The sequence below is a fragment of the Phocoena sinus genome, chromosome 11 (assembly GCF_008692025.1).
Source record: "Phocoena sinus isolate mPhoSin1 chromosome 11, mPhoSin1.pri, whole genome shotgun sequence".
NCBI lineage: Eukaryota > Metazoa > Chordata > Mammalia > Artiodactyla > Phocoenidae > Phocoena > Phocoena sinus.
The window spans coordinates 52,369,538-52,386,090 of NC_045773.1; the positions used below are offsets into that span (position 1 = coordinate 52,369,538).

Genomic DNA, 16,553 nt, shown 5'->3' on the forward strand with positions numbered 1-16,553 from the left:
ATGCTGGAGAGGGTGTGGAGAAAAAGGGAACCCTCTTGCACTGTTGGTGGGAATGTAGATTGATACAGCCACTATGGAGAATAGTATGGAGGTTCCTTAAAAAACTAAAAATAGAATTACCATATGACCCAACAATCCCATTACTGGGCATATACCCAGAGGAAACCATAATTCAAAAAGACACATGCACCCCAGTGTTCACTGCAGCACTATTTACAATAGCCAGGTCATGGAAGCAACCTAAATGCCTATCGACAGACGAATGGGTAAAGATGTGGTACATATATACAATGTAATATTACTCAGCCATAAAAAGGAACGAAATTGGGTCACTTGTAGAGACGTGGATGGATCCAGAGACTGTCATACAGAGTGAAGTAAGTCAGAAAAAGAGAAACAAATATCGTATATTAACGCATATATGTGGAACCTAGAAAAATCGTACAGATGAACCGGTTTGCAGGGCAGAAACTGAGACACAGGTGTAGAGAACAAACGTATGGACATCAAGTGGGGAAAGCGGCGGGCACTGGGGGTGGCGGTGGGATGAACTGGGAGATTGGGATTGACATGTATACACTGATGTGTATAAAATGGATGACTAATAAGAACCTGCTGTATAAAAAAATAAAATAAATAAATAAATAGCAAGGAAAAAAAAAGGACTGAAGCTGTGCGGTGGGTAGATGGGAGTTTATTACCCTTAGTTTGAAATTTCCCATAATAAAATTAAAATAAAACTACACATTCCCGAGACCTAAATACGGAGAGAAATTCCCAGGGTCTCAGCACTGTTCGGCAACAGTTTGCTGTCACCTTTATCAAAAGCGCAAGGTTGTGGTGGAAATTCCTTCTGATTATTTTAATTCATCAAACAGGTAATATACTGACATGGCTCGGAAATGGAAAAGTATAAAGAGCCAGAGAGCGAGGTGTCTCCAGGTCACCGGATCCCTCTTGGGTCTCTCCTACCACAGCTTCACCCACTCCTTCCCTCCGCCCAGAGGCAAACGTTGTTATTAGTTTCTTGCGCATCTTTCCGAAATTACACTTAACCCTCCCCCTCCGCCTCCCCCTGACTTAATATGTTTTGGAGCTCTTTTCCAAGAACTTAGAAAGCATCCTTACGTCTCATTAAACTGCTACATAATGTTCCCGAGTGTAGAGTCTCTGCTAGTTCCGTATTGGTGGACATTTCGGTTTGTTTCCAGTCTCCTGCTCTGCAAACAGTGCTGCAAAGGCTCACCTTGTACAAATACCATTTTGTATGCGTTAGGGTTCGCTGTGGGGTAGATTTATACAGCAGTGTAACTCTTGAGTCAAAGAGTACCTGTGCCTGTCCTTACAATACCTGCTGTTAAACTGCCCTTCATAAAGGTTAGACTTCCATTTACTTTTATTTACTTTCCCACCAACAATATGTGAATTTCAAAATAAAACCCAGACAAAGTTCCGAGCATCTCTTTCCTCCTTCCCTTTAGCATTGTCTTTCCTCCGACATGAATGCTTGTTTTCCTACTAAATGTCATTTCAGTTGAGATGGACCAGGCCAGACGTGAAGAGTTTACTTTAAAGAAGTAATCACAATTGTCCACGCTTACTGTTTAATCTATGTTTTAAGTCCTTACATAAAAAATAAGCTAACATTTACTGAGCAGCCCCTAAGAGCCAGGAGGTGCTTCGAGCCCTTTCCGTGGACCCACACACTTAGACCCTGTATAGTTTTCAGGTCGATTCTATCACCAGTCTCAGTTCAGATGAGGAGAGAAGCCCGGACTGAGTGACCATCCCAGGTCACACAGCTTGGGAGTGACAGGTGATGTCAGGGGTCCCCCACCTCTCCCTCCACCACTCTGATGGTTAGAAAAACTTATAAATTCAGATTCCAGGCCACTTCCCAATATCCAGGTCTCTAACAGTAACATGTAAGTCTGGGGTTCTGTTTTCAAACAGTGGCTTGTCCTGCATTTTTAGGAATAAATTATACACAAAAGCATTTTCTTATCAGAGGAAAATGTCCACCATATTGGCAAACAGACTTCCAAATCTGTGCTCACAACCAGTCGGATGTGAGCTGAGCGTGGAGCCCTGAAATATTTATAAATGGAAAATGTTTGACATTAAAAAAAAAAACAAACCACAGCAGTCCATATATTCTATGACTTAGGGGAAAAAAAAAAAAGAGAGAGAGAGAGAATTGGGACTTCCCTGGTGGCGCAGTGGTTAAGAATCCGCCTGTCAATGTAGGGGACATGGGTTTGAGCCCTGATCCAGGAAGATCCCACATGCCGCGGAGCCAACTAAGCCCGTGCACCACAACTACTGAGCCTGCGCTCTGGAGCCCACGAGCCACAACTACTGAAGCCCGTGCTCCCCAACAAGAGAAGCCACCACAGCGAGAAGCCTGAGCACCACAACGAAGAGTAGCTCCCACTCGCCGCAACTAGAGAAAGCCCGCGTGCAGCAATGAAGACCCAACGCAGCCAAATAAATAAATAAATAAGAATTGAACTTAGGGGACTTCCCTGGTGGCACAGCGGATAAGCCTCCACACTCCCAATGCAGGGGGCCCGGGCTCTGCAGACGGAAGAACCAAGGCACAGACAGGTTAAGTAACGCCAAGGTCGTGAACCAAGACAGAGCCCAATCTCCTTGTGTCCTACATCAGTGTCCTTCCCACTGTCCCACCCAACACTCCAAGGCTCTGGAGAAGGACCTGGGCAGTGGAGGGGCCCAGGTGTGTGCTAAGGGGCATTCCTGCCAATCGTCTGTTTTCTTCCGAGCACATATACACATAGAGATGGGCAGGCAACTTTATACGTTTGTTTCTCCCCTTATAGAAAACTCAACAGATTACTCTGCAGCTTGCTTGTTTTTTTCTTCACATCACTAAGGTCCCTAACAGTCTGTAGACATGAACCTGCTTCTGTGTTGTCTGATGCTGCCGAGAGCAGGACCCTTTAGCCTGAAGGCATCCTCCTACCCAGGCCAAATTAGAGACAAGTGGTGGGTGGAGCCTGAGGGAGCCATGGCTCCTCTTCTATTTTTCTGAAAAGGAAGCTTATGTCTCTTCCATCCTGAAATAGTAACATTAGGAATAATAATAATAGTAATAATACTAGTGTTAATAATAGTACTACTAATAATAATAAAAGAAAAAAAATATGCTTCTCTCCATCTCCCTTTTTTCTCTTTTCTTTCTGAATTGTGCTCCTAACGGGAATGGCCTTAACTTGCACCTCGGTTTCTTCTTAAAGCAGTATCCTCTTGTCTTCTAAGAGCTTACACTCTGCCAGATTCTTGTGCTGCTTTGTTTTCCTTTGCACATTCCCTGAACATGGTCCTCCAGGGCCTTCTCCACTTGTCCTCTTGTCCTACACTGGCGGTCCCCAGACCAGGAGCAGCATCACCTGGAAGCTCCACCCCAGACATACTGAGTCAGAAACCCTGCGGGGGGATCAGTGAGTTGAGATTTAGCGATCTTCCTGGTGGTCCTAAGGTTTGAGAGCCGCTGCCCCCAACAATTCCAGCCCACAGTCACCTCCCCTCATCGTGTGTGCCCAGATCCTCACCTTTAACCTCAACTTCTTTCCAGCTGCACATCCACACATGCAGGTGTGCTAACACTGACCCCAAGGACTTCTTCTCTCCCCCAGGGTCCCTTCTTCCCATACCCCAATGCCACATCCCCACCTGCCTGGATGAGCCTGGCAGGTGACACCACAGACTCCTGCTGTTCCCTCACCTTCCCCATCCAATCGGCTACCAGGCCAGGTCAATTCTACCTCTTCTCTCCATTTCTAGGGCCTTACGTCTGGTCCTATCATGTCTCAGCTGGCCTAACCTGGGTGCTTCCAAAGAGTTGGCGGCAGCGTGGGACTACAAGAACACTGAGCACGGCTGGTCTGAGTGAGGCCTAAAGCAAGCGTCTTGAAGAATGTCTGCGTGTAGTCAAACTAAGTGTAGGCATATGCTATGTCACAGCAATCTTATTCCTGGGACTGTGTCCCCCATATTCTCACATAGGTCCACGGGTGACATATACACGGATGGTTATCACAGCATCCGGGGTTGGAAGCAACTTGGCCAAGCATCCCTGGGAGACAGGATAGGTAAAAGGTAATGGACGCACACTCTGGTTGACTAATCGCATTGATGGCCCCAATTAACCTATTACCATGCCCTTTGCAATATGACTTTTCCGCTCCTTCCTTCAAGAGGTAGAGCATTTCCCCACACTTTGAATATGGGTTGAACTTGCGACTTGGTTTCGCCAACAGAATATGATGGCAATGAGGGTGTGCAAGTTCCAAGTCTAGGCCTTATGCATTTCCCTCTCTTGGACTCCTGTCCTGCCACCACGTGACCAAGCTTGGGCTAGCCCCACGGAGGACGACCACAATATACCCAAGACCTCTGAAACTACCCAGTCCCCAGCAGACCCCAGATGAATGAGTGATCCCAGCTGAGAGGGGCAGGGCCAGGCACAGATCAGCCAAACCACTCAACCAATCACTCAGACTCAGGAAAACTCAACGACTGTTGTTTCAAGTCACTAGGTTTGTGGTGGATTGTCGCTAAGCATAAAACACACACTCCAAGCAGTACTACGCAGCAACTAGAAGCAACAGAACAGATGGGTGTGTAGCAAAATGAATTGATTCCAACAGCATAGAGCTAACTGGAAAAAAAGGTGAGATGATTTATGCAAACGCAATTGTGTTAAGATATCCACACAGTCAATAAAACGCATTTTATGCAAAAAAAGAAAACATGCAAAATCAAAGACTTATATTTAAACCCTAAGTATGGTTGCCATGGTAGAGAGGAAAAGGAGGATAAAGGGGAAACAATAAGAGGCCTCGCAGAGGTCAATGCTAATGTAGGAACAGAAGAGTGATTTCGCAACCCTCCACGCTGACTCATCCTGTAAACTCCAGCTCGGAGGAAGCGCCTGTTCTCAGCCTAATGCACCAGTTCCTCTCCAACAGTTAAGGTGGCCTGTAAACTAAGAACGTGCATTTACCAGAGTTTGGTGGTTGTCTACTGGTCTGTTTTCCTAATGAGATGATCAGCTTTGAGCGCAGTGTCTTAATTTTCTTGGAACACCCAGTGCCTCATATACTGCAAACATTTGTTGATAACAGAACTCTTCTATCCTGTAAAAAGGAGCTTTTCCACCTTGGTACTACTGACATTTTGGACCTGATATTTCTTTGTTGTTGGTAGTACGTATGTGTGGTGGTGGACGGTGTCCTGTTTACTGTAGGATATTTTAGCAGCACCCCTGCCTCTACTTAGTAGATGCCAAATAGCACCCTCCTGGTTGTGACAATCAAAAATGTCTCCAGGGACCTCCCTGGTGGTCCAGTGGTTAAGACTCCATGCTCCCAATGCAGGGGGCACAGGTTCCATCCCTGGTTGGGGAACTAAGATCCCTCAAACCATGAGGTGCAGCCAAAAAAAGAAAGTCTCCAGATTTTGCCATACGTTCCTTACGGGTCAAAACCACTCCTTGGTTGAGGACCACTGCCATAAAGGATTGGGCTACATGATGCTACGATTCTGAGACGGCACTTTACAAACAGTGAACATGTTTGAAATAAGTAACGTCTAAGATGACTAAATTATACCACACTCTACAGAATACTTCTCCAGGAGGATTCAGATTGCCAATGTTTTTCCTTCTTAGATGGTTCTCATCCAGTAGCCCAAAACTAGTGTCTTCGCTTACTACCCTAAGGGGAGAGATGAAATATTCAATACAAAATCCACTTGAGTTTTCACGTCCATGCAGAAATATTTCTAAGTTTTTAGTCAAACCTTTTCTTTTCTTTTTAATTAAAGTATAGTTGATTTATAGTATCATGTTAGTTTTAGGTGTACAGCACACTGATTCAGTTATACGTATTTTTTTCAGATTCTTTTCCCTTATAGGTTATTACAAAATATTGAGTATAGTTCCCTGTGCTATACAGTAGGTCCTTGTTGGTTATCCATTTTACAGTCAAACTTTTTATTTACAAAGTTTAAATGTCCCTTTAAGCCAGCGGTAGATGCTGCAGATTTTTCTCATGACACTGCAGAGGCTGTTTATCCAGCCAGCGCTGCTGAAGCAGACATCCCTGTTCTGTCCTATTAACTAAACATGAAAAACAATGCGTAACCACGCTCACATAATTCTGCCTCATTTGTCTTGTGTGCGCCACCAGGGCAAACACCAGGCATTTCAATAACCTCACCCAGACCTTCAGAAATCACTGCAGGCTACTGACTCCAGACAAATATTTGCCTTGGAGGCCTCTCTATGGGGAGACGGAGCTCAACTAAGCGTCTTTTGTTCATATAGACTGAGTGAAACAATCTGGAAGCTACAGAGCACTCACATCATTCATTTCTTGCAATTATACAAATAAAGGAGCAACAGGGATGGTTCTACAAAGATCTGACTGGACGCCCTTCCTTTTACTTCTTTTTCCCTTGCAGCCTCCAACAACAAATCAAACAGGGCTAAGAAGAACATCAGTGGGTGAAAGTCTTTTGGGGAGGAGTACACTCACATGGTCTCAGAAGAGGCCCCCACAGACTTATGACAAGAGTTCCCCATTTTACAAGATCTGGCAGATACCCCTGTAACCCAGAGACCACACTCAGCAATGCTGCTGTGGAAACAAGCCATGATCATGTGCCTCCTGATGTGACCTGGTCAGAAACATACAGCACCACCTACCTTGTATTCTTGCCCACACTGTTTAACCTGAACCTTATCATGAGGAAGCAGACAAACCAGGCTGTGGAACATTCCAGAAGAAAATGGCCTGGACTCCTAAAATGTCAGTGTCCTAAGACAACAAAAGGCTGAGGACGTTCCTAGATTAAAAGTGACTAAAGAAACATGGCCACCAAATGCAATTTGCGATCCTGATTGAATCCTTGAACAGAAAAGATGGAGGGAAAGGACATTAGAGGGACATACTGGGACATTAAAGAACATCTTGGGAATGCGAATATGGGCTGCATTAACTATATAGTACTGAACTGATGCTAAATTCCTTCAGTGTGATAAAGGGATTGCAATTATAGAAAAGAGCATCTTTGTTCTTGGGAGATACACTGGAGTATTTAGGGACTGTCGTATCTGCAACTTCAGGGTGACTGAACAAAAAATAAAATACACAAGCAGAAACTAACACATCATTGTAAAGCAATTATACGCCAATAAAGATGTATTTTTTTAAAAAAACACACACACAAGGAGATACAGCAAGTGTGGCAAAATGTTAAATGGGAAATTTAAATGAAGGAGTCTAGGGACTTCCCTGGTGGTGCAGTGGTTAAGAATCCGCCTGCCAATGCAGGGGACACGGGTCTGATCCCTGGTCTAGAAAGATCCCACATGCCACAGAGCAACTAAGCCCATGTGCCACAGCTACTGAGCCTGCACTCTAGAGCCCCGTGAGCCACAACTACTGAGCATGCGTGCCACAACTACAGCGTGCCTGGAGCCTGTGCTCCACAACAAGAGAAGCCACCACAACGAGAAGTACACGCACCACAATAAAGAGTAGCCCCTGCTCACCGCAACTAGAGAAAGCCCGCGCGCAGCAACGAAAACCCAATGCAGAAATCAATCAATCAATAAAAAGAATGATCTGGGGTTTCCCTGCTGGCGCAGTGGTTGAGAGTCTGCCTGCCGATGCAGGGGACACGGGTTCATGCCCCAGTCTGGGAAGATCCCACATGCCGCGGAGCGGCTGGGCCCGTGAGCCATGGCCGCTGAGCCTGTGCGTCCGGAGCCTGTGCTCTGCAACGGGAGAGGCCACAACAGTGAGAAGCCCGCGTACCGCAAAAAAAAAAAAAGAATGATCTGAAATCAGTAGTTCTGATGCATCAGAGTTCTCAAAAATCCTAGAAATTTCTCATGGATACAATAATGGGCTTCAAGATTGTGAATCCCAAGCAAAGATTAAAGTAATCTTTGTAACATGTTAACAAACTGAATATACAGAAATCTTGCCAGGAAAGGCCTCCACTTCCCAGCAAGCAGTGCACTCTCAGCAACTTAGAATAAGACAATGAAGATTTTCTTTAAAAAACCTTACTTATTTACAACCCAAATTTATTTACTTTGGACTCTGAGACCTGTACAGTTTGGACAGTCAGTAGAGAGTTCATATAATGGTGACCAAGAACAATTTGCTGAGAAAAGGAGGAGGCTGCCCAGTTGGGCACATGGTTGTTTGTAAGGGTTGGGAGTTAGAGAGAGAAAATTAATAGTTTTTTTTTTTTGGTCGCGCCCCTGCACACGGGATACGGGATCTTAGTTCCCCAACCAGGGATCGAACCCACGCCCCCTGCAGTGGAAGCGCAGAGTCTTAACCCCTGGACCACCAGGGAAGTCCCTACTTTAAATCGTTTAATAGGGCCGCTTGGATATTAAGACCAAGTCCTTCTTCAAAGATGACAAATTTCTGCACCAAATGCCCTGGTTCCTTTGTTCAAACTTAGCGAGTCAATCTCTTCCTGTCTGGGATCTCAAAAGACCCTGAAGCTACAGGCAAAACTTGGTGTGTGTGTGCACACATTTATGAGGAAAGGAAGCTTAGATTTCCCTGGTTCTCCACAGACCCCTGACGTCCACAAAAGGTTAAGGGCCAACGCCTTCTGAGATCTGCTATAATCCCTTCTCTGGACTTGAAATACCCAAGGAGCTTCAAGCACCCCACAAGAGTACTTTTTAATTCAAAAGAGCCTCTGATTCCTTATTTTCTGTTTCCATCTCTCTCCCCAAGGTTCTGGCTTGTCAGGATGCCAAACTGCCTTTTTGAAGCTTTGTTTCATCTTTTCCTCCCTTGGCCCAGGAAATCTTTGCTCTCAGACTTAAAAACTGACTTTGAACACAGAAGTGGCCCTAAGGTATAGGGAACAGAAAGATCCTGTTAAAGGCACTTGGCACCATAAACTGAACAGCAAACAAAGGCAACACAATTCCACTTTGTACTTTTCCACCATTATTTGTTCCAAGGAGAGAATTAACTTGAAAGTGGTTATCTTTATCTTTTATAGGTTATTTTATTATAAGTGATTATTTTATGCTTTATATAAGAAGTCTAAACTAGAAGTCTAGATTCTAAATAGACTATGCTATTCTTTTTTTAATTGATTTTTAAATTGAAGTATAGTTAATTTACAATGGTGTGTTAGTTTCAAGTGTTCAGAGCAAAGTGATTCATTTTATATATGTGTGTGTGTGTGTGTGTATACACACACACACATATATATTCTTTTTCAGATTCTTTTCCATTATACGTTATTATAAGATATTGAGTATAGTTTCCTGTGCTATACAGTAGGTCCTTGTCGTTTACAGAGTATGTTATTCTTATTTAGGAAAAAAATTAGAAATTAGTGACTACTCTTAATTCCACCAAAGCAATGAGTCTATTTTTGTGACAAAATTTTCAGCACCAGAAGGAATATTAATGACTAGAGAGTCCCAGGTTTCCATTTTACATATGATATGCAAAAACAAAAGTACCCTGATTTATCCAATGTCACACAGCTAGCTGGCTACAAACTCAAAACTCAGAACCTCTAAAGCCAGTCCAATGTTCTCTGGAATACCACCCGGCATCTCCACATTAATGCCTTCTGAAAAAAATATTTTTCCTCCTTCTTTGCTTTAGACTATCAATAATAAGAACCTCTGGCTGGAGCCAAAAAGCATTCTTGGAAAACTGTGTGAGCTGTCAGGAATCTCCAGTACAATGTCACCACTGTGCCTGGAGAAGCAATGCTACAGCTCCCCTGAGCCCAAGTGGGCACAAGAGATTCCCCCCCAGCTGTGTCTCCCCTCTGCCCCTCTTCACCCACCTCCACCCTACCTTGACCATTTCCTGCACTCAGCTGGCAGGTTGGAAGATAAGGCATAAATCTTTTACTCTTATATTGAATGATTTATTGAATTGCCTTGTTCTTAGTTTTAAACAGAAATGAACAGAAATTTCTACATTGTTATTTAAAAGGTACCATGTTGCTTTTTATCCATGTGGCTGTCAAAGTATACTTTTTGAAAAGTTAAACACTTGCCTCTCATGTAAATATAGAGGAGACATGCCAAAGATTTTAACTCACTGATGAAGGAGTCAGTAGGATGACAAAGCTGGCTCAAAGGAGGGCACAAAAAACGAAGTGGAGGAAAAAAATCTATGGAAAAAACGAACTCTGGAATAGACTAGAAATTCTGATATAAACTAGTTAGGAAATTCCCTGGCTGTCCAGTGGTTAGGACTCCGTACTTTCACTATTGATGTCCCAGTTTCGATCCCTGGTCAGGGAACTAACAGCCCACAAGTCGCGAGGCGTGGCCAAACAAAACAAAACAAGACAAAACAAAACAAAAAACCCAAAAACTGATTAATGTCCTACAGGGCATAAAGCTTTAGCCTCGATGGGCCTTTCCTACCTGGGAGAAATCATTCACATCTTAATTGGACAAAAATCATTTGCAACTTATTAACATCAGCCTGTTTTCATAGGGCTTGTGAGTGAAAAATGATTTTTATATTTTCAAATGATTGAAAAAAATCAAAAGAAAAATATCTTATGACACATGAAAATGACATGAAATTCAAATATCAACACTCATAAATAAAGGTTTATTGGAACACAGTTGAATGCATTGTTTATGGCTGTGTTCACAATACAACGAGTTCAGTAGTTACCACAGAGATCAAACAGCCTGTAAAGCCTAAACTATTTACTATGTGGCACTTTACAGAAAAAAATTGCTGACTTCTGCCCTAGAACATCAGATGATCTTCAGGAGGCTCGTTAGACAACATTCTAGTAGGATACAGAAAGGGCACTTGGTCACCTCTTTTCGCCGTATTTTTAAGTTCTGGATAAATTTTTCTTAAATCTTTCCACCAGTTTTTGATGTTTCTCCCCTTGAGTTAATGACTCCTGTAGAAGAAAAACCTATGTCTAGTGTAGGAACAGCCAAGCTAGATAGAATCCTGGCATTCTTATGGTTAAACCGAAGTACTCCAACGTGTTTACAAAATACAGGGTAACCTAAGCCAAGGTTTTCATTGATTTAAACCAATGCTCCCTTTTGAACACACCTCCAAAAGGAGGAGTAGAAGGAAGAGACACTCACGTTTGAAAATGGTGCCGCAACATCCTCTGACCTCAGGCTGTTCTCCGGGGAAATACACCAGACTCTTTGAAAAATGAACCCAACCACGATGGGTTTAAACTAGCCATGTGATGAGGGGCTGGCTGATAGGGGACAGCAAATGAAATATAAAATCAGGACTGTTTTCATTTTATAAGCAAAGCTGGATGTAAAGAAAAATTCCCGCTCAGGTTTCTCTGGAAAGAGACTAAGAATTCTGAAAAAAAATTTTAAGGAAAGATTTCAAAAAGCAATGAGTCACATGCCAATTGCATGTCTCATATTTTAGATCTTCCAATACTCAAAGTTTTTAGTTAGGAGATTATCGAGAGTGTGTGGGGATTCTATGAACAAGGAACACGGCCAATGACCATGAAATGTGCTGGGGAACACAAACCAGGCCTCCTTGCCTTCGCCCTGGGGTTCCTTGGCATCTCTGACTTCTCCCTGGCTATTCTCATCCCGGGCTCCCTCATAAGCAAACACTCCAAGTCCTTAAATTAGTACCCAAACTATTCCCCCAAATTCTTCCCACATACAGATCTTCTTTTCCTATCTTGAACTGCCAAGGCCCCCTGAGTTTAAGAACTTTATTTTCTTTAACTACCACAAGCTGGTAATGAAATATTCCTCCAGATAAGGCCGGTGAACAATAGAAGAAATGACCTTTAACCACCATTTTGTTCAAGATGCTGTAATGACACTACTGGGACTTCAGGTAGACAAAGCAACCTGGAGCATCCACTCCAGCAGTGACAGGGCTGAGCCCAGCTATGGGGTTGTCTGGGTGAGGCAACCATTTATTCCACAAGGGGAGTTTGAGTCACAAATGTCGCTTCATAGAAGAGAAGAGCCTGGTTAAAAGTTCAAGCTCAGACTGTGTCCATTCAAGGCAAGGAAATGGTGTGATCCCTCTTCCAAAGTAGAGGGCAATTTCCCTAAAATCATCTTTTTACACTAACACATAACATGGGGATTGATTCTTTGTCCAGTGGCTAGAACACCAATCTCCCAGAAAAACAACCATCTTTTGAGAGCAACCACATAGGGAATGAACTGAAAAGGTAACCTCCTGAGGCTTATTAAAATGATAAAAACGTGGACATTAGGTGGGCTGCTCTGCTGCCCTGTACCGGCAGGGCCAAGGATCAACAACACACAAAGGCACCCACGCAAATGTGGGCACACACACCCCCCTCCTGTGCCTCTGGGGTCGAACGAGGCACTGCTCTTCCCAAGAAAAACCTGGGTAAGCAAGGCGGAGGCTGCAACCCATGGAATCTCAAATCCGGTAGGAACATCTGAAGCAACACAGCACATTATGCAACCCTACGGGCGCCATTCCCATGGAATAACGTCGACAGAGCCCTCAGTGAAGCAACACTGCAGCCCCAGCAGGTCATTTAATAAATGCTCTAGAACAAGTGATCTCCCCAGGGTCATCGGGCCAGTAATGGGGCCAGAAGCAGAACACGAGGCTTGTCTCAAGGGAGTGGCAAAGGGAAACCAGATTCCTACAAAGGAAAACAGGTTCCAACTGGGCCAGGTTGAATAAAGCCACACAAGAACGAACATCCACAGTCTGTCCTAGGCTTCAACCATCTCAGAGGAGATGGCGTTTGGAAGCCTCAAAGGACAGTGAAAATTTTGAAAGCAAGGAGGAATAGCATTCTTGGGGAAGGAGCGGCAAGAGCAAAGACCCAGAAATGGACAAGTGCAGGACACTTGCCACTCGGGAAAGCAGATGAGGCTGCATTTCACTGAGCGCCTTGTTCAGCTTGAATAAGGTTATTAAAATAGATGTTGGGACTTCCCTGGCGGTCCAGTGGTTAACACTCCGAGCTTCCACTGCAGGGGGCACGGGTGCCATCCCTGGTCGGGGAACTAAGATCTCACGTGCTATGCGGCGCAGCCAAAAAAATAGAAAATTAAAAAAAAAAAAATTTTTAAACAGATGTAATGCTGGCTGATGAGGAAACACGTGGCATTGCTCACCTAACAGAGCCAGCAAGAATCCGAAGTTTCTACAACACCGATGGTGTGGCAGTGGGGAAACAGCTGACGGGACTGCCAAAGGGCACGGCCCTCGTGGAAGGGAAAGCTGGCAAGAGCCACCAAAATGAGAGGAGTTTACCCCTGATCCAGGAGCCCCACTTCTGGGGACCTATCCCACAGATACACCTGCACAAGGGGACGGACCATGGCCATGAACAAGCGGCTGACCAGCTGCAGCCTACAAGCCAGGGCCCAACGACAGGGGACTCGCCGACTCCACCACGGTGTCGCCACCAAGGATGCGAGCAGCTGCCCAGGTGTGCGGACCCGGGGGGGTGGCTGGGATGTCTGTACACGGAAAAGTAAAAATAGGCAGACAGACAGAAAGACAGGCAGACAGATATCACAGGAAGAGGAGCTGTGTATAGAGCTTGTTAAGGTAAAAAGGGGTGGGAAATAAAGATACTTGCTTGTATTTGCCTGAAGAAGCAGTTCTCAACTTTGAAACAGTTTTGCCCCCGGAGGCATTTGATGACATCTGGAGACATTCTTGATTGTCATGAGGCAGGTGGGTGCTTCTGGCATCTAGTGCCTATGCACAGGACAGCCCCCTGCCCCCCAACAAAGAACTACCCAGCCCCAGACGTCAACGGTGCTGAGGCTGAGGAACCCCAGCCTAAAGAAATGACAGAAGGATAAATAAGAAGCCTAAGGCTGTCCTGTGTAAGAGGCGGGGTTAATGACAGGGGTGGGGGGCAATATTTCTGTGCACAGCTTTTCATAATTTTGCCTTTTGAACCATGTAGACAAATTATTACCTAGTATATGCCTGTTTGGAAACTAAGTGCAATTAAGAAAACAGAAACACAAAGTCGTGATGTGTGTGAAACAAGAGAGGCTCCACACTGGGACTCGGGGCCCAGCTCTGCCACACCCCAGTCTCCTCATCTGTGAAACGAGGCACCTCTGTAAGAGGAGCTCCACGTCCCTTGGGAATCTCCTCCAATTCCAAGCTGCCCTGCACCACAAGGAGGTCACGACCCAAGGTGATGTGGGTTGAATGAGGGGGCAGACATTTCTCCCACACGCAAACTCAAACTCAGGAATGCTCAGATCTCTTTTTCTGAATGTTTTCTCCAATAATCGCCTTGAAAAACACGAAACATTCTCTGTTTCCACAGCATGTTGTTAAAAATCAAGCCACGAGGGCTTCCCTGGTGGCGCAGTGGTTGAGAGTCCGCCTGCCGATGCAGGGGACACAGGTTCGTGCCCCGGTCCGGGAAGATCCCACATGCCGTGAAGCGGCTGGGCCCGTGGGCCATGGCCGCTGAGCCTACGCGTCCGGAGCCTGAGCTCCGCGGGGGGGAGAGGCCACAACAGTGAGAGGCCCGCGTACGGCAAAAAAAAAAAAAAAAAAATCAAGCCACGAGGTAAGCCTGGACAGAAGAAAATGAGATCTACAGATCATGGGAGGGATTTAGGGAGATATAATCTCACCTAATTCATAGCCTATATGTTCAATTACCAAGTCATACAGGCTGGGAAAATTAATCCTACTAGCCATCCACAGAGTGGCGGCAAAGGCCACCTCCTCCTCTAAAAAATAAATTCACATGGGAGGAACTAGGTGTAAGGGGGCAGGATGTAGGGCCCAGGACTTGTGCCCAGGTCACTGGCTTAACTCACCACAAACCAGGTGGGTGCCGGGTACCTCAGACCTTTAGGTGGGAAAAGGAAAATTCAAGAAATAAGGTTTCCAGATTCCTTCCTTTCCTGGATCCAACTGTGACCATCCCAGTGAGGCCACCACTCATCCCTGCATGACAGCTTGGTAGAAGGGGATGCGGGCTGAACTGGTGTCCTCCCTGTTTCACTTCCAGCTACGTGGCTTTCGATAAGTCACTTAACTTTTCTCCATTTCTTCATGTGATTAAGTGAAACGCCTAAAGACTTGTCAACAGTTGACCTACAACAAATACGCTTCTCCACCCAAACTCATCTTTGCCTCTCATCTCCCATGAGATTGCCAGCAGAGAAAGAAAAATAAAATCTACATCATATTCCAGCCCTACTCAGCCTGTTTTAATATTTCTCAATCTTCAATAGTACATGGGCCTCTTTAAAGTGAACATAATTCTTACAACAACCCTCAGTGACGGCTAAGCCATGTAATGTCAGTATAAATGAGAACTAATCGTACATCCTTTCTTTCTTCTTTTTGGCCACACCTCGCGGCTTGTAGGATTTTAGTTCCCTGACCAGGGATTGAACCCGGGCCCCAGCAGTGACAGCATGGAGTCCTAACCACTGGACTGCCAGGGAATTCCCAAACACGCATCTTTTACTTATAGGTTCCTCCACACTGATAAACCAAACCAAACTTGCAATTAAGTAGAACACAAAACCATAAATCCAATAAACTTCTAATCAACAACACTAGTTATTTTTCAGTAGCAACATTTTATGAAACCAGACACTTTTTGCAACTGAGATACGGTACTGAAAGTGTGTCAGTTGTTTTGTGTTTACTAGCCATGTCATATCCTGTGTGGAAATACAATTCTCCAGTCACTTTACTCCAGCTGCTGCAAGCCCCTTCATGAACTGTGGCATTACTTGGCCTCACTTGGTCTAACGAGACCCCTATATAATCAGTCTGTTCTTTTGTCATTAGCCCATGATGGATGACTACAGCTCAGCATCAAGGTGATGCAAACACAAACACAAGTGTCTGCCCTGAAGATGCCTGGCAACCCTTGGGCAAACTCAGAATGTCCAGAATTTGCTTGTAACACTACAGTTACTCAAACATTTTTTTAATTTCTGAAAACACAAACACTGACTCCAGCCTAAGAAACACTGCCATATTAGATCACATCTAAACTCCATAATCTAGCACCAAAGTACTCGAAATTTGGCCCCAGACTATCTTGCTTCACATAGGAACACATTTTAAAAGCAGCTTAAGTTACACATACTTACCCACACAAAGGTTTTGTGATTTGGACTGTAATTATTTTGAATGAATTTATTTGGGAAAGAGTTGACATCTGTACAATATTGATGCTTCCCCATTCATGAACACGGTATAGCTTTCCATTTTTTTAGATCTTCATCTTTCAGTGCTCTGTTCTATAAAGGTCATATATAGTAAGTTTTAAAAATTATATTTGCAAACTGTTTATTGCTTGTGTACAGAAATGGAATTGACTTGGCCATCTCTATACAGTTGGAGGATACATGAAATAATGAGGATTTTTTTTTTTTTTTTTTTTGCGGTACGTGGGCCTCTCACTGTTATGGCCTCTCCTGTTGCAGAGCACAGGCTCCAGATGCGCAGGCTCAGCGGCCATGGCTCACGGGCCCAGCCACTCCGCGG

General features: G+C 44.5%; 1 protein-coding gene across 2 annotated transcripts in view; it reads right to left on the reverse strand.

Moving 5' to 3' along the window:
- The window catches only part of CMTM8 (CKLF like MARVEL transmembrane domain containing 8), a 92,446-nt gene that overhangs the window by 36,811 nt on the left and 39,082 nt on the right, over nt 1-16,553 (reverse strand). The gene's annotated exons all lie outside the window — the stretch shown is intronic.